This window comes from Actinia tenebrosa, unplaced genomic scaffold (genome assembly GCF_029948245.1).
Source record: "Actinia tenebrosa isolate PJP-AT-01 unplaced genomic scaffold, QUT_ActTen_1.0 PGA_scaffold8__29_contigs__length_14323225, whole genome shotgun sequence".
Lineage (NCBI taxonomy): Eukaryota > Metazoa > Cnidaria > Anthozoa > Actiniaria > Actiniidae > Actinia > Actinia tenebrosa.
The window spans coordinates 11,280,408-11,286,835 of NW_028292585.1; positions in this window are offsets into that span (position 1 = coordinate 11,280,408).

The following is a 6,428-nucleotide window of genomic DNA, read 5'->3' on the forward strand; positions in this document are numbered from 1 at the left end:
TAGCTTATTAATATTTTGGTGAAAAAAGGAAAAGACATTATATATGAATCGATGGGCGGCGATCGACTACTGTAAACAAGAAGCCAATATATATTAGTTAATTGAATTATTCTATATTTTCATTGGCAGCAATCCAATGTAAATACGTTTATACGGAGCCAATAAAATACGTTGTCTTGTCTTGTCTTGTCTTGTCTTTTCTTGTGCCGCCAGGACCTCAAAACTCTGACCCTATCCCAGACTAAAACTAAGAACTTGTACACCCTATCCCAGACTACAGCTCGGTCATATTACATTTTGTTGACATGCAAAAGAAAGTTATCCAATAGTACAGATTGTAATCAATTTTTACAAAAACGACCAAATCGTTAACCCTATTCCGACTGAAAAGACCAAATCGTAACCCTGTCCCAGACAAAAATGATACCCTATCCCAGACAAAATGTCAAAAAATGATACACCCGTAAAACAAATATAGGGGAGTACCCCCCCCCCCCCCCCCCATCGGAAAAACTATAAACACATAAGTGCATGTCTTATAGATTTTGTGAGTGCAGTCCATGTCTTACAGATTTTGTGAGTGTAGTCCATGTCTTATAGATTTTGTGAGTGCAGTCCATGTCTTATAGATTTTGTGAGTGCAGTCCATGTCTTATAGATTTTGTGAGTGCAGTCCATGTCTTATAGATTTTGTGAGTGCAATCCATGTCTTACAGATTTTGTGAGTCCAGTCCATGTCTTACAGATTTTGTGAGTGCAGTCCATGTCTTATAGATTTTGTGAGTGCAGTCCATGTCTTATAGATTTTGTGAGTGTAGTCCATGTCTTATAGATTTTGTGAGTGCAGTCCATGTCTTACAGATTTTGTGAGTGTAGTCCATGTCTTATAGATTTTGTGAGTGCAGTCCATGTCTTATAGATTTTGTGAGTGCAGTCCATGTCTTACAGATTTTGTGAGTGCAGTCCATGTCTTATAGATTTTGTGAGTGCAGTCCATGTCTTATAGATTTTGTGAGTGCAGTCCATGTCTTATAGATTTTGTGAGTGCAGTCCATGTCTTACAGATTTTGTGAGTGTAGTCCATGTCTTATAGATTTTGTGAGTCCAGTCCATGTCTTATAGATTTTGTGAGTCCAGTCCATGTCTTATAGATTTTGTGAGTGCAGTCCATGTCTTATAGATTTTGTGAGTGCAGTCCATGTCTTACAGATTTTGTGAGTGCAGTCCATGTCTTATAGATTTTGTGAGTGCAGTCCATGTCTTACAGATTTTGTGAGTCCAGTCCATGTCTTACAGATTTTGTGAGTGCAGTCCATGTCTTATAGATTTTGTGAGTGCAGTCCATGTCTTATAGATTTTGTGAGTGCAGTCCATGTCTTACAGATTTTGTGAGTGCAGTCCATGTCTTACAGATTTTGTGAGTGCAGTCCATGTCTTACAGATTTTGTGAGTCCAGTCCATGTCTTACAGATTTTGTGAGTCCAGTCTATGTCTTACAGATTTTGTGAGTGCAGTCCATGTCTTATAGATTTTGTGAGTGCAGTCCATGTCTTACAGATTTTGTGAGTGCAGTCCATGTCTTATAGATTTTGTGAGTGCAGTCCATGTCTTATAGATTTTGTGAGTCCAGTCCATGTCTTACAGATAACATGTCTTATAAATAAATAAAGAGATAAATAAATAAATAGATAAATAAATAAATAAATAGATAAATAGATAAATAAAGAAATGTATAAATATTCATTCATTCATTTATTTATTTATTGGTTTTTTTTATGTCCCTCTGTCCGCCTGCTGTTCGTTTGTTCTTTGCTAGATGTTTTTTAAATTTTCATCACACATATTCTTAATTATGTCTTTCGATTTCGCATCCTGGGCCGAGAAGTCAGGTCTTAAAGAGGCCACTGTGGCGCAATTAGAAAAGAACGACTTAGACAACGAGGAGGCTTTAAAGCTCCTAGCTACAGATGATATAAAAGCGTTATAAAAGCTGACGATGGGACAAGCTAAACTCATCACGAAGGCCATCAATGACCTAACACCTACAATAAGTGCCGTAAAGAACGAGGAGAAACCAGTGACAACAAAATCATTGGCGCAGGACGGCGGTCTTGAGGAACTCCTCAAGAAAATCGAAGGTGTTGGAACACTGGACGACCCTCTTTTCACGCTGGGAGTAACAGAACAAAGTCTGCAAAGCAAAGATCCTATTCAACGTGTGGATAACAACCCACAGGTCTTCCTTGGCCAACAGCAAAAGAAAGGAGGTTAGAAGCCTTTGTTAATTCCTGACTTTGTGTCAAATACATCGTATGACTCAGGCGAGGAAGAGCAGGACCTCGGTGGACCGTTTGGCGCTAAAATCGTGTTTCGCGCTGCGAAATTGGGCAAGCCTAAATTAGAAAGTATTTCCCTCTCAATGTGGGTCGCAGCAAACGCAAGAATAATGCACGAACTTGCCCAAAAAGGGAAGCTCACGGGAACAAGTCAAATCTCGGACTACTTGGCCTATAATGTTAAAATAGAGGAACTGCTCGAATCACACACACTTGCCTCTGTTTTGCTTTATGATAACGAGTATCGCAAGTTGCAGCACATGTATGGGTTTCGATGGGGCAGCGATTCGCAACATCGATCTTCATACTCGCTTTTTAATAAAGCGACGCGCTGTTAATCAACCTAATACTTCTAATCTAACAAAACACACAGCCTCTAATTCACGCCCAACTATTAATAGCCAACCGCAACCTGTTTGCCGCCAATTTAACTCCCTGTCGGGCTGTCATTGGCCTAATTCCCGCTTTCAACACACTTGTCTCGTGGCTAACTGCAATCAACCTCATCCGCAACACCAACATCCGTCACCGAAACATAACGCATGACTCGACACGACAGAACTACACCCGTGTCCTCTAAATGTAGAGGCATGGAAAGAAAACCTGACAAACGACTGTGACCAAGACTTCTTACTTGAGGGTATTTCTAACGGTTTCCGAATCGTAGCACAGGACAGCATACTACGACCGGCAGAGGTCACGAACTACAAATCCGTGACCGCACATGACGTACGCGACAAAGTTGAACAAACGATTCAAGACGAGATAGGACTAGGAAACTACATTATCACAAAAACAAAACCTACAATTGTGAGTGCCTTAGGGGCGGTACCTAAACCTGACAGTGACAAACTACGTTTAATACATGACTGCAGTAGACCCGTAGACGGCGGGGTAAATACATACAGTGACTCACAACATTTCTGATACGTGACCATTGACAAAGCAGTGTCGCTCATCAAATCTAATGCTTATCTCGCTAAGATTGACCTCAAAAGTGCTTATCGCCACGTGCCTATCCATCCATCGAACTACAACGCGACAGGATTAGCATGGCGTTTTCATGGTGACGATCATCTAACATATCTTTACGACTGCAAACTGCCGTTTGGAGCAGCAAAGAGCCCTGAAGTCTTCCATAGGCTCACTCAAGCAATAACGCGAATGATGAAAAACAGGGGATGTCACAATGTACTTGCCTATCTTGATGACTTTCTAATAATAAGCGACACCGAATATGAATGTCAGACAGCATATCAGGAACTCATAACTTTGCTAGGAGAACTTGGACTACAAATAAACTGGGACAAGGCTGTTAGCCCTTGTCAAAAACTGACTTTTCTCGGACTAGAAATTGACACTGTGCATAGGTAATTAACTTTGCCCGAACGCAAACTATGCGAACTAAGAATTTTATTAAGCGAATCTATGGCGAAGCGATCAGTCACGAGATGGGACTTGCAGTCCTTGTTGGCAAACTCAATTTTGCGGCGCGAGTAGTATATGGCGGTCGAACATTCTTGCGGCGAATAATTGACACAGTAAATAAAATGCGACGCCCACATCACCACATCCGACCCAACCTCCTAAGAGCCGACTTGGCATGGTGGTCGAAATTCCTTGGCGTTTTTAACGGGAAAATGTTTTTCATTGAATCTGAACCAGTACAGAAAGAAGAGTTCTCCACTGACGCATGCCCAGTCGGTGGCGGAGGTTTCTTTGGTGGTGATTGGTTTTACATTAACTGGAACACTGACCATCCCGAGTTATCCGCAGCACACATCAATTTGCAAGAAACATTCACAGTATTAGCTGCGCTAGAAAGATGGAAAGATAACCTCAGAAACAAATGGATAGTTGTGTATTCTGATAACACAACTACGATTAGCGGACACCGCTGCAAAACGCAATGCGCATGCGCTAAAATATTATTTGTTTTGTAAACAAACCTTGCTGCCATAGCGCGAAATTCAAAAAGCCGAAGCGAATAAAGCAAAGCCGAGAGAGAAATTCTCAGAGTAGCTAGAGTGTCATATTTACGATAACATACTTTTTGCACCACATAGTTTTACGTTTGCACCAAAGGAGAAAATGAAGGGTAAAGTGGGTCGCGTGCCGTCGAGTACTGCTATCGCTACTATCGTGTTGTTGTTTTTACGAGTGGTAGTCTTAATGCATGGTTCAAACAAGACTGGTATATGCATGAGGGCTGAAAAAACAAGAACAGAAAGAGCTTGCCAAGGCAGACTGTACACGGTGAATTCCGAGATAAGTAGGGTAACACGGTTGCCGATAAATTCCCGGCTTTGTCGGTACCATTGGGATGTCGCACGGAGGGAAAACCTACGATGTGCTTGTCCAAAACAAGACTATTTCAAGCACTCAAGACTAAATGCGAACAAAATACCACAAAGATTTTACGCTGTATTTGGTCGTTGGTGCAATTTATGCAAACAAACAGCAGACGAAGACTTTAAAAACCACCAGCTATACGCATCGGCAGCGCGAGCAAAAGAAGTATAAAGTAAAACAAAACAACTCTACTCTTTCTCATTCTTTGAAGCTTCTGGAATTGAATTGCAGTCTCTCTCTTTAACATTTTTGTCAGTTTGTAGCAGCAGACACATGTGTAAAGTTTTTGTTTACCTTTTCCCTAAGGAAAACTGTAGCTTTGATATTTTTGTTATCGTTTAAAATTCTAATTTCTCCTGAACGTTTCGGTTCTTTGTTTACAGTCAAAGGTCAAGGTGCAAGTTTTTCATAAAGTGCATGTTTCTGATTTGCTTAGCATATTTCCACCTTCTAAAATAAGTACGAACGTCAAGCAGTAATTAATCCTAAATGGAAAATGTTTTATATTATTTTTTTGTTATAATAAGGGACATGAACGAAAATAAACGTCTTGTTTCTTAGTGTGACAAAGAAAACGAAGACCAAGCAGGGAAAACCTCCGAAGTATTATCAAGTCCACTTCAACTAAAAAAGGTGACTCCTAAACATGTTTTGAAAGCGTTTCTCCTTTTTTTATTACTATTTTTTTCATAAAAGGGAAAACTCATTGCTGGGCTAACAATTTTCAAGTTTTTCATTTTCAGGAATTTATGATTGACCTATCTTTACAGATATGGCAGTTTACTGGATCGCCCATTTTACACCTCCATGAAAACTTGGTGGACTGCAGTTCATCTTCAGTTATTGACACTACCTCACCTAAAACAGAGAAGCTCAAAGAAACCAAAAACCAACTTTCGAACCTTTTTACAAGACTCAATGTTCTATCAGAAATATGTGGAATTGAACTTCAGCACCAACAACTTGATAAAGTTAAAACTTCAAGAGGAAAAGTAGTGATTGACAGAGACACCTGGGAAAAAATGAATGATGCACTGGAAAAAGAAAACACTGTTGGTAATTTTTAATTTTTTGTTTTCATATATCTATTATAATAAACTTAACCACCTTGAATGGTTAATTTATTTTGAAAAACCACTCTTTTTGCACTATAATTTAAACAATGGGATCAGTAGATACAAAATGTATAAGCAATTTCATAAATATTCAAGGCTTAAAAACTTAAATGAATACTAAATTTGTTACCTACCATGTTACTATAACCTTGCTCTGATTTAATTCAATTTTATTTTCAAATACAGACAGCTCATTTGATGATCTAGTGCAACGCTTTCAACTTGCATTGTACCACCACTACACAGCCAACAATGATTCCCCGCTCTACAGTCCACAGTCGATGAGAGAATTTACAAAAAGTCATGTACCTGGGTTGTATGATCTGGTCTTAAAATTTATATCCAGGGAAGATGCCCGCCTCAGTGAGGAATATACTGCTGTCCAAGAACAAAGAACTGTTGTTTTGTTTCACACACTTGCCTATTTCAGGTAGAGGTTTCATAATATCATATGATAAGCTGTGTGACTGAGGAATGGTGCTTTAAGCTAGATATCTGTGATATGTATCTAAGGATAATAATACTTTCCCTTTTTTGGAATTTAATTTTAATTATTACTTCAGCAACACTGTTTCTTTTGTTTCTGAATCAATAGATCACAAAAAACTTGCTCACTCCAGAAAGA